The following is a 20,973-nucleotide window of genomic DNA, read 5'->3' as shown; positions in this document are numbered from 1 at the left end:
AGGCCATTGCTGAGCTGGAGTGGCCCTATCAGGTCACAGGCCTCCAGCTGGGTCCAGACCTCCCAGGTGCTGGCTGGAACTCAGAGCAATCCTTGGCATTGTTCCCTCTGTTGTTGTTACTGGACCCAGGAGATCAGGTTCCCCAGGATAGTGTTTGCTGACTTTGTCCAGGGCCATGTGATCCTGTCACGGGAGGAGCATGGATGTAAATTATTGAGGAAACCTCAGGTTCTCAACAACTCCCTAGAGAGTCAGATATGCCAAGAAACCCGAGAGGGCTCTGCTCTTGGGGTGCCGCAGCTGGGATTGTGCCGGGGATTGCTTCCCCAGCCTGTGGCCTCTGAGCCTGCTAGAGATTGAAACTTGAAGTCTGGAGGCTCACCAGGGCCCCATGTTCAAAGTCCTCTGCAGCCAGAATTGCCCAAATGTTCTGGTGGGTTGAGATGGCAACAGCCCAACTCAGAAACCACAGTCATTCGGGGCCCTTGGTGTGTGTGCAGGTGAGGAGAACACAGCGCCTTCTAGAGGAGCCCGGGGAGGCATGGTTTTGCTCAAGAGAGAGGAGCTGTTGGGAGCTCCTGGCCAGAGGGAGGACACACGGGGACATCTACACACATGCACCCCGCCCCAGTACACACACTGTGTCTCTAAGGACAGCAACTGGAAGACACAGGCAAGGTGTAAGCAATTATTCTGGAGGCTGGAACTAGCTGGACCACTGCAGGAGTGTGGCCCAAAGGAGGGGATTTGCTGAAGTTGACCCTTTCCCAGAGGCCTCTGTGCCATTCTGTGCAGAGCTGTGCCAGCAAGGGTCCAAGCGAGTTGGATGCGTGCTGGTTCTGGCGGCTGCTCTCAGACACTGTGGTTCCTTATGGGGGGCAATGTTGGAAGGATCTTGCTGGCTTGTTGCCTTCAGTCCCAGAATTCTCTGAAAGAGAGGAAGGGAAGGTGGGGAGGAGTTCGGTGTTCAGTCTTTCCAAGCTTCCTTTGGCTTTGGTTATCAAGAACAGCCCATCTGTTTGCTCACGGCTCTCACTTCCCCACCCTTGACTACCTGTTATCACACTCACTATGTTTCCAGGCTCTCGAAGGTTGCCGAGCCTGTGCACGTCTGCATGATCCTGCCTCTGTTTCATGCACCTCTATGCCCAGCCATCCAAGTGCACGTCTGCATATCTCCCTGTGGATGTGACCACGTGCGATAATTCCCATGTTTGCCCAAGTTGTGCCTATGCACACATGAATGTGTCCAGTCATGTGTGCTGGAGGATCCTCACTGAGGATGTTAAGAATGAAACTTATCAGGTTTTAATGTCCAGCAACATGACAACATCAACACAGCTGGCTGGACATTGAGCTGAGTCTCACCACTTCCCTGGCTTTGTCCAGAACCGAACACATACCCTAATATCTCAGATACCCCTTCTCCCTCCTCACCCTGCCCTGAGCCCCTGAAGAACTCTCGTATGCTACACCAAAGACTTTCCCAGAAGGGCTGATCCTTGGAGCTTCCACTGAATTTCAGCTCATTTATTTTACTCACCCATTAAACCATCTGTGAGCTTCTGCCAGGCCAGGTCCTGTGCTAAAAGCCAGGGATACAGAAGTGAGTAAGACACAATCCCTGTTTTCATGAAATGCACACTCTAGCCAGGGAGAAAGGCCTGGACACAACTAATCACGTTCAAAGGCAGACTCTGATAAGACCATGGGAGTCCAGAGAAAGAAAACACGAATGCCCCCTGAGGAACCCAGGATGGTTTCACTGAAGTGGCGTTCAGCTATGACTGGAGTAGACTTTTAACAAGAGAATGTGCGGAATAGCATTCCACGCAGAGCTGTGGTACGTTCAGAGCTCTGGAAATGTGAAAGCCCACGGAGTGTCTACTTTCAAACCCTTCTGCAGGGCTCCTGTGTTGCATGATTCTGGGGGAGTGACTGTCACATGGAGTCCAGCATGAAGAGTGTCCCCTGAAGTTGTGTGATGGTGTGGTCCTGCCCCCTCTTCTGTGTCCTTATTAGTCTCTGACCCCAGCCTTACTAATGTTGACACCAAACCAGTTCCACATAGGAGCAAATGACTAACGTGGGATTCAAAAAACACAGGGTAGGAGGAGGTGACGGAACATACCGGAGGTGAGACTCCAGAGAATCCCATGGAAAACCAGCCTGCTCTGTTAGGATAAAATCAGAACGGGTTGTTGAGAGTGATTTCAAATTCTTTCTTTGAATCATTTGCTTAACAAACATTCGTCTGTTCTCTTGGAAGAGACAGATAGATGCAGAGGAGGGGAACCTCTGATTTGTTCATGGTGATTTGGGTTAGTGTTTCTTTAAGTATGTTCGTGAGAACAATAAATAGTCCAGAGAGATTCTGAGATCAAAGAAAAGTTACTGGAATCAAATACATTTAGCAAATATGTGTCAACAAAGCACACATTTTCCTCTACTGCAATATTTAGCAGTGTCTTTAAAATCTTAACATGCTTTGTGAATCCCCATGAGCAGGATATGACCAGCAATATTTCCTAACATTATTTCAACTATAACCCCCACATATTCCCACAGAACCGGTAAGGTTGATTAAGACCTTCCTGGGACAACCCAAGATTGGGGACATTAGTTCCAGGAGTCACTGGGAGAGTGGCAAGCCAGGAGAAAAGGATTCATAAACTCAGGGGCAGATGGTGTGCCAAGGAGATGTCATCTAGCTCACTCCATCCAGGAAGACTTTCTAGATGATGTGTGATCTTGGGAATCATTGAGAGAAGAAAGGATAGTCTCAAGGGACTGCAGCTTGATCTGTGTCACATGAAAGCAAAACATGTACTTGGAGGTATAACCATGAGTAAAATGCTATGGTCTTAAGCATCTGTTAAAACAGGCTTTGAAGGAGGGATAAGGAGGAAGGCAGAGGCCCAGGTCTTGCCCGCTCTCCAGGAGCACCAGCCTGATGAAGCAAGCACGGCCCCTGTCTTCTGAGGGCTCCTAGCCTGAGGGAGGGATGCAGGAAATGATGGCTTCCAAGACAATGGACTTCGGGCAACAAAGTTCAAGGACACCTGAGAGGTGGAAAACAAACAAGCAAGCCCTACAGTTGCTACAGTTTACTGCCTTGAGAGAATTTCTAAGCCACAATGCAGGGAAGGGAAACTGAGGCAGAGCCCGGCAGATTTTATGAGTGAGGAGAAGGAGCTGTGAGTCTGGGGAGACCCCGGCGGCTACAGTACACAAGAGGGTACTGAGGAGGAGGGAGCTGCATGGAGAGAGAACCCAGGGAATCTCCCAAGTTTTAAGCAGAGTGATGACCTGCGTATGTGTGTAAGGAAAGTACTCAGAGCTGGGGAAAGAGCCACTCAAACCAATGAAGGGAAGAGTATCCAGAGTTCACTAGGGCTGGGAATAGTCCCTATTCCCACCAGTCAGACTAGAAACATTCATAATTTATGGGTAGAGTACTCAGAAGGATCTTACTTCAGTAGTGAAAATAATTAGCCCTAGACTAAACACTGCTTTCATCTCACGTAACAAATCTTAAAGGCATGAAAGGATAAAATGGCTGTATCCCACAACACATTCAAGAATATTTATCGGAATACAAAAATACCTAGCAACAAACAAAGTAAAATTCACAATGTCTGGCATCCAATAAAAAACTACCAGGCATGCAAAGAAATAGAAAAATACAACCTATAATGAGAAGAAAATATCATCACTGAAACTGGCCCAGAACCCTCAATTAGGGTGACCACTGTCCTAGTCTGCCTGGGAATAGGCCAATTTTAGCACTGAGAGTGGTGCGGCCCACGAAAGCCCTCTGTCCCAGGAAAACTGGGGCAACTGGTCACTCTACCTACAACTAACACCATATTTGCTGGTGAAAGACTGAATGTCTTCTCCCTGAGGTCGGGTGCCCGTCAGAACATCTACTCTCAACAATTTTATTGTGTTGGAGACTTCAGCCAATGCATAAGGCAAGGAAAAGAAATCCCTATTGGAAAGAAGAAAGTAAAACTGTCTTTACTCTCAGATGATAAGAGGGAAATCTGATTAACTCTATCAAAAAGCCATTAAACTAATAAGTGAGTTTAGTAAGACTGCAGGATAGAGTAAATATCTGCAAATCAATTGCATTTCTGTATACTAGCTGTGAACACTCAGAACTGATACTAAAATAACAATATCCTTTTTAATAGGATCAAAATACCTGAAAAGAGGATAAACATGACCATCAATGTGAAAGACTTGCATGTTGCAAACTACAAAACACTGATGAGAGAATTAAAGATCTAAATAAATGGAGAAACATTCCTCATTCATAATTTGGAAGACACCATATTGCTAAGGTGTTAATTCTCTCCAAATAGATACAGTACAAGCTCAAAAAAATCCCAGTAGTCATTTGGGTAGAAATTGACATGCTGATTCTAAAATTCATGTGGAGGGGCGCCTGGGTGACTCAGTCTGTGAAGCATCTGACTCTTGATTTCTGCTCAGGTCATGATCTCAGGGTCGTGAGATCAAGCCCCACATCAGGCTCCGTGCTAGACATGGAGCCTGCTTAAGATTCTTTCTGTCCCTCTCCCCCTGCCCTCCCTCCCTTTTCTATTAATTAATTAATTAATGTGGAAATACAAAGGAACTAGAATAGCCAAAACAACTTCGAAAAAGAAGGAAGTTGGAAGACTAACACTACTTGATTTCACTACTTACTACAAAGCAGTAGTAGCCAAATAGCCCCACATCTGCATGGGTGTAGTGGGCTGACTTGTGCTCCTCCCTTCCCCAAAGCAAATGTCCACCCAGAACCTGTGAATGTGATCTTGTTTGGAAAAGGGGTCTCCGCAGATGTAATTAAGTTGGAGATCATAAGATGAGAACATCCTGGATTTAGGATCAGCCCTAGATCCAGTGACAGGTATCCTTATAAGAAGCGGGGAAGATCCTGAAAGATACGTAGGGAGGAGGCCAGGCAAAGATGGAGGCAAACATGGGGTTCTTTTTGCCACAAACCAAGGAGTATGTGGAGCTAACAGAAGCTGGAAGAGTTCAGAGAGAATTTGCGACTCAGCCTCTGGAGAGAGGGCTTCCTGCCAAGCCCATGATTTCAGACTCTAGGCATCCAGAACTGTGGGAGAATACACGTCTGTGGTTTTAAGCCCCCAGGTTTGTGGTGTGGTCTTAGGCAGTCCTAGGACACAAATGTGTAGGTGATTTTCTACAAAGGTGAAAGGTAATTCAGTGATGAAAAAAAATAGTCTTTCCAACAAATGGGGCTGCAACAGTTGGATATACATATGCAAATAAATAAACTTGGAATCATGCCTTTCAGCATATATAAAAATTAACTCAAAACAGATCTCAAACCTAAATGTAAAACCAAATCTATAATTATCTGGAAAAACTCATAAAAGAAAACCTTTGGGACCTCCCCTGAAGAAAGATTCCTTACACATGACACCCACACGTGATCCATAAAATTAAATATTGATAAATCAGACTTCTTAGAAAGAAACCTCATGCTCTTCTTAAGATCCTGTTAAGAGAATGGAAAGGCGAGTCACAGACTGTGGTGCATCTGTCTGATAAAGGACTTGTGTTATATATTTTTTAAACTCCCAAAACTCAATAATAAAAAACAACACAATTTTTAAAATAGACAAAGATTCAAACAGATAAGCCACCCAAGAAGGTATACAGATGGCAAATAAGCCCATGAAAAGAGGCTCAAAATCATCAGTTAGGGAAATGCAAATCAAAACCACAAGATACTACCGAACGGCTATTAGAATGTCTAAAATTAAAGGCCTTCAGTAGCAAATGCTGGCAAGAATGCAGAGCAACTGGAATTCTCACGTGCTGCTGGTGGGAACATAAAAGGGCACAACCACTTTGGAAAACAGTGAGGTAATCTTTTAAATAAACATGCACTTACCACGTGATCCTTCTGTTCCACGCCTAGCTATTCACCCTGAAGAAATGAAAGCTTCTGTCCCCACAAAGTCTTGTACACAGATGCCCATCCACACTTGAATGGATAGACAAATTACAGAACTAAAAAGAGATGAATAGGTGATATACATGATAATGGATGAATCTCAAAAAATAATGATGCAGAGTGAGTGTGGACCAAAGAAAGACATAACGTCCCCTTCCATTTGTATAAAATTCTATAACATGTAAAGAATGTAGTGGCAGAAGACATGAACAGACACTTCTCCAAAGACGACATACAAATGGCTAACAGACACATGAAAAAATGTTCATCATCACTAGCCATCAGGGAGATTCAAATCAAAACCACATTGAGATACCACCTTACACCAGTTAGAATGGCCAAAATTAAGACAGTAAACAACCAGTGTTGGAGAGGATGTGGAGAAAGGGGAACCCTCTCACACTGTTGGTGGGAATGCAAGTTGGTGCAGCCACTTTGGAAAACAGTGTGAAGATTCCTCAAGAAATTAAAAATAGAGCTACCTTATGACCCTGCAATTGCACTACTGGGTATTTACCCCAAAGATACAGATGTAGTGAAAAGAAGGGCCTTCTGTACCCAATGTTAATAGCAGCAATGGGCACAGTCTCCAAACTGTGGAAAGAACCAAGATGCCCTTCAACAGATGAATGGGTAAAGAAGATATGGTCCGTATATACAATGGAGTATTATGCCTCCATCAGAAAGGATGAATACCCAACTTTTGTATCAACATGGATGGGACTGGAGGAGGTTATGCTGAGTGAAGTAAGTCAAGCAGAGAGAGTCAGTTATCATATGGTTTCACTTACTTGTGGAGCATAAGGAGTAACATGGAAGACATTGAGAGATGGAAAGGAAAAGAGAATTGGGGGAAATTGGAGGGGGAGACAAACCATGAGAGATTGTGGAAACTGAGAAACAAACAGGGTTTTGGAGGGGAGGGGAGTGGGGGGTTAGGTGGGTATTAAGGAAGGCATGTATTGCATGGGGCACTGGGTCTGGTGCATAAACAATGAATCTTGGAACACTGAAAAAATAAAATAAAAAGCGGATCTGTGGTTGCCTGGGAGGGACGCAGAGGTGTGGAGGGGAGGGAGGGTAGATATGTACCTCCTGGCAATGGTTTCATGGGTGTACGCATGTGTCAAAACTCAAAGTGCATACTTCCAGTGTGTGCCATGTATCGTATGTCACTTAAACCCACGAAAGCTATAGAACAGAAAAAAAGAACCGGTATCTCCAGCATTCCTAGCATTAGTGCTGCATCCACTGCTGAAGGATGGAGGATGGAGGCAAGGGGCGAGGCTGAGGCGTCCCGCAGCCCTCCCTCCCAGGCTCCATGCTAGCTGACCCCCATCCATACACCCACCCCATGGAGAGGAGGCAGCCCATCCCCACTCCTCAGCCCCTGCATCAGGAGACTGACTGCTCGTGCTTGCCTGCAATCTGGATGGAGAGCAAAGTCAGAAAGGAATGAGGTCATTAGAGTCCTTGGAGCAAGATCCCCGGAGAATTAGTACAAACATCAGAAAACATTTGGTCCAACAGATGCTGTAAAACCCCTTGGAGTAATCTCTTCTTTTTGTTTCATTAGTCTTTGCTGCCCATCTGCAGCTGAATCTTTCTGCAAGACTGGGGGGCTCTGCTGAGCTGCTGTCCTACGGTCACAGGGTAGGGGCTGCCATGAGGAGGAGAAAGTCCAGGACCCTGGGCATCACTACGGTGACACATAATGGGGGACCATGCTCAGATTTTCAAGGACGTGATTTTTTTTCCCGTTAAATAAGGTTACTTATTACATGCAATCGTATTTATAGTTTCATAAGGCTTTTTTTTTTATGAATACATTTTTAAAAATTGCTCTGAGGGTCTACTGAACTGGAAGGTAAGACAGTTTGCAATCATATTCCCAGCAACCCTGTTGCAGGATGTGGAGGTAGTTTATTCTGTTAAGTAATTTAAAAATCTCCCCTGCACTTGACCTATCTGGTTTGTGCCAAAACTGAGTTCAGCTCACCCTTCTGCTGAGTAAAAGACTCAGAAATTTCAGCCTGCTGTAGATCCAGGACCACAAATTCAAAATGATCAGAGGCCACATAATGGGCAGACTCAGCAGTTCTGCTGGGACCTAGGTGTGCAGGTCAAGCCTTAAGGAACCCCTCCATCCGGGGGATAGATTCCCAAGGTCCCAGCAAACTCCTCTCCCTCACCCTTCCCCACCCTGTCCTATCATCCCTATCCCTTTTCTCTGAAAGGTAGCCCCACTAACCTCCCCCTTCCCACCCTGCTCCACGTGGGACACTAGTAATAGCACCAGCTGACACAGGGCACTGAGGTGTCCAGGCACCAATGTGGGCCCTTCCTGTAGATCACCTAGCAGATCTTTACAACGTTCCTCCGAGATTGGGTAGTAGGATTATTCCTATTTGACAAATGAATAAACTGAGGCACATAGAGGTGGGGTGAAGGTACAGAGTTTCCAGTTTTTAAAAAAATTTTTTTTTTTGGTTTTAAAAATGTTTAGTTATGGTAAATTACATATAACATAAAATGTATGCCCTTAGCCATTTTTTTTTTAAGATTTTATTTATTTATTTGACAGAGAGAGATCACAAGTAGGCAGAGAGGCAGGCAGAGAGAGAGGAAGGGAAGCAGGCTTCCCGCTGAGCAGAGAGCCCGATGCGGGGCTCAATCCCAGGACTCTGGGATCATGACCTGAGCCGAAGGCAGCGGCTTAACCCACTGAGCCACCCAGGCGCCCCCCCTTAGCCATTTTTAAGTGTACAGTTCATTTGTGTTAAAAATATTCACATTGTTCTGCATCCCACCTCCAAAAAACTCTTTTCGTCTTGCAAAACTGAAACTCTGTCCCCGTTCAGCACTACCCTCTCACTTCCCTCTCTGCCCAGCCTCTGGCCCCCAGCCTTCTACTCTCCATGTCTATGAATTTGGCAACTCTGGTTACCTCCTAGCAGTGGAATCCTACAGCATTTGTCCTGCTGTGACAGACTCATTTCGCTTAGTATAATGTCTTCAAGGTTCATCCATGTTATACCATGTTGTCAAAATTTTCCAGAGTTTCTGTTGTGCAAGATTAGTTCTGGAGCTGGGAGGTAGTGATTCGCACGACAATATGAAGGTATTTCCTGCCACTGAACTGTATACCTTAAAATAATAACCAGTACCGGTGTCTGGGGAAGGTTTATAGGCTCACTGCTAAAGGCTCAGGGGACACCGAGTGACCCGAGACTGGGACAGGCTGGAGAGCGAGGGTGTCAGAAGGCTGGATGAGGGTGGGTGTGCCAAGAAGCCTCCTTCAGTGAGAGGCCCAGTGCTCGGGGGTGGAGGGGGGCGCTGATAGGAAGAGGGGAAGCTGCTTCCCCCAGCTCCTTCCCCTTACCAGTGAGGAGCAGAGGAGCAGAGGGAGAGAGATATTTCTCCGCAAGTGGCATCCTCCTCTCTTTCTTGGGGAGGGAACAGGGGAAAGGGGGGCAGGGATGGGAAGGGAGATGGTCAAGACCCTGAGTGGGCATAACGGTCAACTCAGCACAGACAACCCCCCGTCCCTTTCCATGTGTCTTAGCTAGACTGTGCCTTGACTTGGGGGTTAATTTTCTTCCTCACACTTCATCCCCCTTTGAGATAAGAAGTAGATTGCCACTAAACATGTATTTTTCATAAATAATTTTAGATCATTTTCAAGAATCCAGATAATAAAAGAGACATGTAAATAAGGATGATCAGAGGAAAATATATATCTGAACGTAAGGCGGACAGGAATATATAACCGTTTATTTCCTCTCTCTGATTTGTCTGCGGCTGGGCGTATCTTTTGCTGGTGTGTCAGTGTTCTCACCTCATTTGACGAACTCCAGAGGGGAGGCCAGGAGAGTCAATGGGGGAATATGGCTGGTTATCTCTGCAGGGGTTGGAGTGGGTCACGCTTGGGAAAGGGATCAGAGCCCACTGCAGAGGGACACCGAAGTCAAGAGCAGACCCAGGAACATGTCACCTGTGCAGACAGGGCCAAAGCCCTTTGACCTCAGGGGAAGCCACTGTATCTTAGCCCCTTCATGACCCTGACATACTGGCCCAACATCTGGATTACCTCCCAGGGCATCTTGGGAAGGAGCTAGGGGAAGGTGTGAGGGAGTATGGGCCCCACCACAGCCCCTGAGCAAGAAGAGGCTGGCTGGCTGTGGCCCTGTTGTGCACGTAAGCAGGTCTGGGAGTCCTAAGGCTGTGCCCCCCACCCCCACATCCAGCATCACCCAGTAAATCTTCCTGGTGGCGGGGTGGGGCAGGGCAGGAAAGGCATGGTCCGGGGGTGAGCTCGCTGAGTGTGCACGTCTCCCTTGGCCTTTCTGAACTGCTGGGGGCGACTGTCTCCAGCAGCCGTAAAGCCAGTACAAGCACAGAGCTCTGTTACAGCTTTGAACAGCCTCCTCCTCTCTGGGTCACAAAGCCAGGTGCTCAAAGGGACAACCTAATCAAGAAGTCGGTGAGACAACAGGAACAGTAAGCCCATACTCCTGCCCTCCCTGGTACCTGGAACCCTGGACTGCCTGGGTGCCTGGGCAATCTTTACAGCCCCCCCCCACTTCATACACACACGTAGTGATCACTTTGTTCTTCCCCTCAGAGCCCCCTCCTGCCCAGAATGCCACCAGGCTTCCTTGTTTGGATCCTGCTGAGGTCCTGAGTTTGCACTGTCGGGTGGGGTAATGATGGTGTTGCCTTATCTCAGGCCAGAATTCCTGGAGCAAGTTGGGGCCCAGATTCCTGACAACTCTTGTCTTTTTTTTTTTTTTTAAGATTTTATTTATTTATTTGACAGAGAGAGAGAGATCACAAGCAGGCAGAGAGGCAGGCAGAGAGAGGGGAGGAAGCAGGCTCCCCGCAGAGCAGAGAGCCCGATGCGGGGCTCGATCCCAGGACCCTGAGATCATGACCTGAGCCGAAGGCAGCGACTTAACCACTGAGCCACCCAGGCGCCCCGACAACTCTTGTCTTATAAGCCCTCTGGCCTCTAGCACCCTGAGCAAGGCGGCCTCCCCGGCTCTGCTGGGTGGCGGGGAGCTCCGAGGCAGCCAGACAGCCAGTCTGAGAGAGGGCTGGGGTCACACTGAGGGTTTCTAACCAGCTCCTGAGGCTCCAAAGCTTTGGGTAGGAAGACCTGCTCTCCAGAAGCTGACCGGAGAATAATAATTATTATAAGACAATAACTAGCTAGTGTTTCCTGTCTTTGTACTGGATCCCACACTCACACGCATTATCTAAATACACTATTCACAACTTTAGAAAGTCGGTGGGGGAAGTTAGGTGCTTTTTTAAAATGCCTTTATTAAGTATAAGAGAACAAAAGCTCAGTGAGCAGAAGGCCAGTTCTCAAACTGAACCCGTTTGTCCCCAGAGCCATGCTTGTCCCCAGCACCAATGTTTCTCAACTTCCGGACACATCAGCAACTCCCAGGGAGCCCCACCCTAGAGTTCCTGATTCAGTAGGTCTGGGGTGGAGCCTGAATTTGCATCTCTCCAAAGGTCCCAAGTAGCCCTTGGAGGCACGCTTTGAGTTGCCCTGCCCTGAACAACACCTGTGACCCTCAACTTCCTGCAGAGACCCCCTGAGTGTCTCATGACCCTCTGGTTGTTCTCTCCTTGTGGTCTTTAGCTAGAACATCCAGTCCCAGTGGGTGTCACACATCCATGCCACGTGGTAAGAGTGTCCCTCAGTCCTCTCCCCAAAACGGGGCTTACAGAGGGGGCAGGGGGACCACACCAAGGCCCCCATCTGTATTCAAGATGCACAGCTTTTCACAACTAGCAGAACACTTAACAGCGTAACAAGGCTGTTTATACACACCTGAGCCATCTTCGTGCTCACACCGAAGCAGGGGGTTCAAGGTCAGGGCTTGCTGGGACATCAAGACTCCCCAGGAAACCTTGCTCCTGTCATTGCAGCATCCAGCACAGGACTGACACGGCTCATGCCTGGCCTCCCACTGCAACAGAAGTGCCCTGAGGACAGGCCTTCTGTCTGTCCCCTTCCCCACCGCATGCCCAGCATCTAGAACAGTGGCTGGCCCACAGAATGCGGACAAGAAAAGTGAACAGAATGACCCAAATAAACAAATGGACAGTGGACCAGCAAATGAATAAGTGAGCAAACAAACTCAGACAGGGACGCCTGGGTGGCTCAGTTGGTTAAGCAGCTGCCTTCGGCTCAGGTCATGATCCCAGCGTCCTGGGATCGAGTCCCACATCGGGCTCCTTGCTCATCAGGGAGCCTGCTTCTCCCTCTGCCTCTACCTGCCATTCTGTCTGCCTGTGCTCGCTCTCTCTCCCTCTCTCTCTCTGACAAATAAATAAATAAATAAAATCTTAAAAAAAAAAAAAAAAAAAAAAAAAAAAAAACAAACTCAGACAGAGGCAGGGACAGGCTGGGGAGTAGGAACGAGCATGACTCGCTGAGAAGCCGGAAGGTTAACTGCCGGACAGATACATCCCCCTCTCTCTTCTCGAAAGAGGTCACCTCTTCACAGGTATGACAAGCGCAGCCTGGTGTGGCCTGCCCCTGCGGTCATCCGGACAGATCCGGACTGTGGGTGGCTGCTGTTACAGATATCACACGCTGGGTGGCTTAATCAAGAAATCGTCCCATGGTTCTGGAGGCCAGAAGTCTAAGATCCCGGTGTTAGTGGAGTTGGTTCCTCCTTTAAATCCCTGAGGAAAATAGGTTAGGAGTGAAAGTGAGACCGTGGGAAGACCCAAGCAGTGGACGTAAGATCCCACCCAGGCATTCTTCCGTAGCTGCACCTGCTTGCTGGGGTGGATAGATAAGGGGGGTGGTGAGGGCCTGAGGGGGCCCTGGGGGCAAGCCCCACCCCACAGGAGCAACTGGAAGCGGCTGTCCTCCTCCAGCAGGCTGCCCCGTGAGCAGCCAGAGCCCAAGTGGCCACAGGAACAAATGGCTCATGCTGGCATTGCCGACTTCCCTTTCCGGCGTTTCTCGTCCTGGGTGCAAATTACAACACCGCCCCCGTCCCCGCCTCCTCTTTTGTGTGTCACAGGAAGAAAGGACCCGGTGGGACCAGCTGAGCAGCTGCAGTGCCACCCCTCTGGGCCTTTCCTCAGGCCTTAGGTGTGCTCATTCCAGACCCTTCTTCACTTCCTGCGAAGGCCCGTCGTGGCACTGGGCATGGGGAGTGAGGGCCTCCTCTAACCTGCTTCTGTATTGTAATTTCCGCTTTCACTCAAGCAGCCTCAATAAATGCAGTCTCAAGGCTTTTACCAACAACTCTTAATGAAAGTAGCCACCAATAATTACATAAAACAAACCATCTAGTGGAGAACTGCTTTTAACCCCAGGCACCATTACTAATTTCGTGACTGTAGGCAGAACTTAGCCAGTTTGGGGTTTAACAGAATCCAAAGTCATGAAAATAGCCCCCTCCCACACACCCTGTGTGGCTGGGGTCCCCCCTCCCCAGAAACCCCCTCCACCCCAGCCTCCCAGTCTTCCACATGGACATTTACCTGCTGCTGACTCCAGATCTCTATTTCTCTCCTCCCTCGATCGTCTGTCCACTGCACAAAGGCATCTCCAGGGGGAGGGCTTGACCTCCTCCACAGGCCGCCCCTCCTTCCTGCTGATGTCTAAACGGTGCAGTCATTCCCCAGGGGGCACATCTAGGAACCTGGGCGTCTGTCTCCACGCCTCCCTCCCACTCATTGCACCCATTCAAGCCACCATGTCCCAGTCGTTCTATCTTCTAAACATGACCGGAGTGTGTCCTCTCTTCTCTCTGGCAATTGTCTTGGTGTAGGGGTCTCCAAATGCCCTGGATTCCACAGTGACCTCTTCTTTGGATGCCCTGCCCCTGGAGGTCAAATCTTTCTCTGATCCTGAGGTGATCTGTGTCAATGCACATCTGATGGCGCTCCCCTCCCTCTGGCTGAGAACCCTTCAGGGGCTCCATGTCACCGTCAGGCTAGAGTATAATCTCCCGAGATTCAAGAACTTTTAAGGCCTGCTTCAGCCTCTTGCTAGAGCAGCATAGTCACACACACACACACCCAGAGCAGTGCCTCTGTTCTCTATGGTACTACCCCCCACTCTGGCCTAGCTCCCTGGCTAACTCCTACTTGACCTTCAAAACCCAGCTCAAGGGTTGGTCAGTTCCTGAGGCACGTTCAGGAAAGAACATGTCTGTCCCCAGAAAGCAGAAGTTTGCAGTTACTCTTTCAGTCATGGGGTCAAGGTTTCTATATTTGGACACTGTGCATCTAAGCACCCAAGGGTCTGGGTTCTCTAGAGTCTAGTCTCTCACCATCCACTCCTCCTCTCCTACCTCCACCCCCTCTCCTTCCCCAAAGAGTGCTGGCCCAAGTAGGTGAGGGGCCAGCCGTCCCTTCAGTGCTTTCTAGAGGGAGGAAGGGCACCCTCATCTGGTGACAGGTAGGATGGCAGGGAGAGGACAGGGCTGAGCAGGCTGCAGGCTCTGCTCCTAGGGGTTCTAGAACCACCTGGGGACTTCCCCAGATCACAGAAACCTGGCCCCTCCCCAGAGACCCTGATGCAGGAGGTCCCAGGTGTGGTCCTGGCATTTTTGTTTTCAGGAAAACAAGCCCCACAGGGCTTCTGGTCAACACTCAATTTGAGAACCATAGGATATTGAGATCAGATATGAGGTGTCGCAAATACCTTCCCGCTAATCATACAGAGTTAAGATGCCAACGTTTTGATGCATTCATCGTCTTCCATATTTAAGTTAGAGCAGATGGGAGGCCGGTCCTCTGACTCTGCTCCCCCCCACCCCCATATCCTCAGGGAGGAAATGGCCCCACGGGAGCCTTCCCTGAGAGGCTGTCACTGACCAGCTACTCACTGCTGGGATGGTTTCAAATTGGTCGAGCACTTTCCTGGCCTTCCCAAAGCTTGGGCCCGGGTCTAATCGGGGACTCCCAGGAAAAAGTGCCTCAGAAGCAGTTGCTGTCCACATTGTGTTTCTGAGCAAAGCGAGGCTGGAAGTCATTGTTCTTGGCTTGATCCTGTGCGGGAGTCACCTGAGCTCTGTGGTAAAGGGCAAGCCTGGGGTGCAGTCCGAGAATCTGCATTTCTAACAAGCTTCCCAGAGGAAGAGTGAGGTCTCGGCAATGTGTATTAGACCGGAGGGAGGCCAGTTCTGGAATTTGAGGCCTGTGAGGGAGGGAATTAGCCCTGAAGGGCCACGGACCAGGGCCTCTCCTTCCCTCACCTCCCCTCGGCTGCCTATCTGCACTGGACAGGTAGTGAGGAGGGATGAAAAGAAAACAAGAAGGAGAGAAAGCACAGCGAAAGGAGGGTGACAGGCCCCTGGGAGCTGTTTCCATCTGCTCGTTGATGGGGAAGTGAATTTTAAAACACCATGGAAACAGCTGTGCCTCGCATCTGCTCCCCCGTCTCGAATGCCCTCGATGGGTAGATTGCCACCTGCGAGCAGGAACGCCGAGGCTAGATGGAGGAGCCGGGCCCGGTGGGGCAGTGCTGGTGTCTGAAATGCTGGACAGGGCGGGAGGCTGGAGGTTAGATGCCCGTCTCGGGGGCGTCAGGGCTGGGGGAGGTGGCTCAGGTCATGATCCCAGGGTCCTGGAATCGAGCCCCTGCTCAGTCTCCCTGCTCAGTTGGGGGGAGGAGGGGTCTGCTTCTCCCTCTAGTGCTCCCCCTGCTTGTGCTCCCTTCTCTGTGAAATAAATAAATAAAATCTAAAAAAAAAAAAAAAAAGTGTCTGTTGGGAGCCTCAGTCGTCAGCAGAACGTCTAGTGTGTTTCTCTCTGCGGCAAGAGAATGATACTAGGAACCCTCGTTGCTATCACACCAGGGGCGTCTACAGCAGGTCCGACACCACAGCTGTGATTTCATCGAGCCCTCAATGAAACCCTGCGAGGGAGGCCGTAGGTCCCCCTTTCTCCGGGGCAGGGGCCGTGGGTAACTGCCCATCATCTCATCCAACCTGTGTGTGGGGGGCCGGGCACCTGCCTCAGGTCTGTGTGACTCAGGAGCACAAGAGCTCACACTCCCGCCACACCACACTGTTGCAGTACGTGAGCTCTCTAGGGTCCAGCGAGGGTGGCGAGCTCTCGCCCGTGGGCAGATGACAGGCCTCATGGCATAGCTGTTAAACAGAAACTACCCTAGACATTGGATTGTTGCCGTTGATTTTTTTTTTTTTTTAAATCCCCTCCGTCCTGCACAAAACCAGGTCAACCCCTCAAACCAGCTGTCAGGATCCTGCTCGCTTGCTGGACGGATTCGGGTTTGCATCTGGGGTTCAGGTTTGCATCTGCCTCTCACCACCCTGAGTCAGCCAGTTCACGTCTCCGTGCCTCTAGCACCTCATCTGTGAATTCCCTGTGGGCAGTTGTGAGATGGGACCTGTGCTGGCCCAGGGCCTGGCCTAGCTCAGCGACCAGTCGCGACCGGTCACCGTACGAGGCCCGTCGCTGCAGGCTCTCCTTTCTGCACCTGCCCAGGGTTGTGCTCCTGACCAAATGCTGCAGCACTGAGGCTACTCACCCGCAGGCCCTTGGTCAAAGAGTGAGAGCTGAGAAACAACAAAAAAGGGTGTGGGAGCTCTTCTTCTGGATGGAATCCGGGCTCATTATGAGCCTTGACCATGGAGCAGACCCAGGCTGGTGCCTAGACTTTCAGTTCTTTCCCTTGAAAGTCAAAAGAGGAGCTCCTCCTCGGACTTCCTGTGAACCCTCCTCAAGGAGCAGAGGCAGGCCCACGCCGCCCCTCTCGAGGCCTCGGGGGGCTGCGAGCTGCCTGTGGTGGCCTGAGCCTTTACAGCGGGAGCTCACCCACGGCCGGTGGGGAAGCCTACGCTGTGAAGGACCATGAGCTCCGTGAGGGGACCCCTCATGTGTGTGTGACTTGCGGCCAGCTGCAGGATGATGTCAGGGGAGGGGGGCATGGAAGGGGGGCAGGCCACTTGTTCTGGGGACAGGGCTGGGCAGAAAGGCAGGACCCCGCAGGACACACACATGCACACACACTTGCGCGCGCACACACACTCTGTGTGCCCTCACCATCTGGTCCTGCCGGCTTCTACACCGCTCCCCTTGAAAATGCTCCTGGGTGGGGCACCTGGGTGGCTCAATGGGTTGAGCGCCGACCCTTGTTTTTGGCTCTGGTCATGATCTCAGGGTCATGGGATCGAGCATCATGTCAGGCTGTCCGCTGGGAGTGGAGCTTATGATTCTCTCTCTTCCTCTCCTTCTGCCCCTCTACCCCCCACTTTCTCTCTCTCTCTGTCTCTCTCTCTCTAATAAAAAGAAAAAAGAAAATGCTCCTAGGCGGTTCCCTTAGGCTCTCCAAATGACCAGATCCAGTGTTTTCATTTCTGCCCTAACTTTATTTGCTCTTTCGACAATATCCAGCACCATGGACTATGCCCACATTTTTCAAGCCATCTCCTGGGTTGGAAGCTGGGTTATAAGTTATTTCCCTATTGCTTCCTACTTCTTTGGTCACTTTCCTTGGGGTCCTTCCCTGGCTTTTCCACCTCCTCGTGTCCAGTACACCCTCCAGGCGCCCTTCCCATCTCCCTTATCACTCTGCCCCTCTCGGGGCATTTTTACCCCCACACTTGGCTTCTGTCACCACCTACTTCCAGCTCTGTCTCCAGCCCAGATGCCATTGCTGAAACGTCACTTCTGACTGCCCACTGGCCAGCTCCCCCAGAGGCCCTCGGGCTGAACACGAGCTCAGTGTCCCCACCCCAACGTGCTCCTCCCCCTGCATTTCATCCTGCAGCGAGGACACCGCCATCCATCTGGTCACTCAAGCCAGTTGTTGTCCCCATTCCTCCCCTACATGCATACAGTAGATCTGCCTCCTACCCCGGTCTTGCCGCCTGCCCCCATCTTCTCCATTCCCCCAGCCACTCCCTCAGTTCCATTGGTATCATTATCCCCTGGGTTTTACTACTGTAAGCTCGCACCTGCATTCCTGACCCCACGGTCATGCTCCGCACCGTTACCAAAGTGACCTTTTTTTTTTTTTTTTAAAGATTTTATTTATTTATTTGACAGAGAGAGATCACAAGCAGGCAGAGAGGCAGGCAGAGAGAGAGGAGGAAGCAGGCTCCCCGCTGAGCAGAGAGCCTGATGCAGGGCTCGATCCCAGGACCCTGAGATCATGACCTGAGCCGAAGGCAGCGGCTTAACCCACTGAGCCACCCAGGTGCCCCCCAAAGTGACCTTTTGAGAGCACAGTCTGGTAATGGGCATCTGCTCAAAGCCTCCACGGGGACGCTGTCAGAAGGTTGCCTCCACCCCTGGGTCGTCCTTCTCACCTGTCTGACCACCTGTTTCACAAGGTAACCACACACACGCTTTGCTTCACCAACCTGCAGCCCGTCCCTTGCCTCCCTGCTTTTAACCACAGTCCCTTTCCTCCTAATTCCCACTCGTCCCTTAGATGTCATTCAAATGCCACCTCTCTGGGAACATTTGCCCTAACCAGCATTCCCTGCCATCCTCATCAGGTCCAGGCTCCTCCTCCTGTGTTCCCTGAACATTTAGGGAAAGCTCTTCCAGAGTGATTATCACCCTGCGTAGGGAGAGCACCCTACACCTGTCTCACCTTTCCAGGGGGACCTCTCACTGTGTCTGTCATTCAGTCAATGTTGCTGGAAAGGTAGAGAATGAGGAGAGGGGATGCCGACAAATCCAATGCAGACATAGCTACTTAATAAAAACTGTCACCTGGGGTCAAACCAAGAGCTCAACAGCCCAGTGTTCTGGCTCTAACAGCAGTTCCCGTGAATGTTCTGGAACGTGAGATAGAATCACAACGTGTCAAGCCAGAAGGGTCATTTAAGGTCATCTGATTTCACACTCTCATTTTAGAGAGGCGGAGCTGATTCCCTAAGTGACACAGCTTAGGAAAACAGAAAGGGGCTCCTAGACATCAACCACCCCCTTCTACACTTTCACTCTGCTGCCCCCTGAAGGGAGAACCGGGAGGGTTCCCCAGAGGCTGCTCCCTTAGAAATACAGCATGGCTTCAGCATCTGAGATTAGTTTTAACACTTCTTCTTTACTAATTTATATTCTCAATATTCTCAGAGATAACAGATAACCTTATTTCACAAGTATCATGAAAAATCATGTAAAATTTGTGAATGGCTCTCTGTCAGAAAGTTTATCTTTATATTGAACACAAGTCAGCCTTGGGTCCAGTCTCGGTCTTGAACATGTGGTAGAGCTCAGAACTCGACACTATTTGGTTTTCAAAGATGAACTGTTTCTTATCATACTCTTCCCTCTGCTGCCTGACATCATGTCCAAGGCTGACTCTTAGACTGAGCCTTGCCCTTCTGTTTATATGAAACAGTGTGTCACCATTAGGGCCAATCTTGGTATCATCTCGTTCTTTTTTTCCTAGAACGTAGTTATCTCCTCAGCACATACGATGTCATACACATTTTTTCAGAAACGTATTTTATCTTCTGATTTTTTTAAACAAAGAATCTCTCCTTTTTTTTTTTTCTTCTAGAAATCTTTATTAAGCACTTGAAGGAATTTCCGTAATCCCTGACTTCAGCTTGCTCCTGGGAATTGTGGAAAGAAAACACACAAAGCATTTGTCTGAGGTTTGAAATGTTCAATATGCAAATCTCAGTTTCCTGTCCGGACAGGCCCTGCTGGTGTGCCTGAGGGACTCTTCCTCCTTTACTACATGGTGATTTACAGCCCTCTAGTGGGTCTTTCACGTAACATTATAAGGAAAGCTGAGGGCACTGAGGTATGGCTTTGTTCTTTTGTTTGTCCCTTCACTTGTTCCTCCCTCCCTTCCTTCATTCATTTACTCATTCATTCATTCATTCATTCAATGTACATATGCCAGTGGAGTGCCCATTTCTGTTCCAGGCACGTTTTAAGAGCTGGAGATACTGCAGTGAACAAAATAGAAACAAAAATCCCATGCATTAGTTACTCAAGACAAAGAAAACAATGAATAGAACACATTTGGGGCAAAGACCAGGAACTTGATTTTGAACATGTTAAGTTAGAGATACTCACTAGTCTTCCCACTAGCTTCTCTCCAAAATTAGCTTGTGTCTCTGAGAACCCTCATAATGCAGATAATCTCTTTATTTGGGATTTCACCACATTTCCGTTAAAACTGATCACATGAGTAAGATCGTGAAGACAGTGAATTTGACCCTGGGTGTGAGTGAGAAGTTCTCGCCTTGGCCCCGTTCTCATGGAACTGCTCAGCTCTTAGTTCTCTGTTCAATGTTATCTTGGTTTCTGTCTCGGTTCTCTATTTTCTTTTTTTTTTTTTTTAAGATTTTATTTATTTATTTGACAGACAGAGATCACAAGTAGGCAGAGAGGCAGGCAGAGAGGGGGAGGGGAAGCAGGCTCCCTGCTGAGCAGAGAGCCCGATGCGGGGCTCCATCCCAGGACCCTGGGATCATCACCGGAGCCGAAAGCAGAGATTTTAACCGACTGAGCCACCCAGGCGCCCCTCGGTTCTCTATTTTCTTAATTCTGACCACAATTTGTAATGGTTGAGTTTCTCTGTGCACGAGGCACACCAGTACATCTCTCTTCTCCACCGTCAGGACTGCATGTGAGTCCTACTCACTGGGCTATCTTCGGCACCTGGCAGGGTCTCAGTTTATGTTTGTTGAAGATTGAGAGTTTTTGTTGTAATAAGTCAGAGAAGATAGAGCTACACAAGACGCTAGGGATAAAGACTAGTAAACGGCATATTCTGAATGAGTAAAAAGCACAGTTAATTCCTCTTTTAGGAGAACACCGTAGGTTGAAGGGAGTAGGGAAATTTTCGGGGAAGAAACCGGGTGCAATCCGAGTCTTAAAAAATTGGCAGACAATGGAGGAAGGAGAGAGGAAGTGATGGGGGAAGGGGTGTTTCCCGTACAGTGTTCCTGATTGGCCTGCATATGCTCCTTGGCCTTCAGTGTGTCTGTTCTAGT

This window comes from Lutra lutra, chromosome 15 (genome assembly GCF_902655055.1).
Source record: "Lutra lutra chromosome 15, mLutLut1.2, whole genome shotgun sequence".
Classification (NCBI taxonomy): Eukaryota; Metazoa; Chordata; class Mammalia; order Carnivora; family Mustelidae; genus Lutra; species Lutra lutra.
This window is presented reverse-complemented; position numbering follows the sequence as displayed.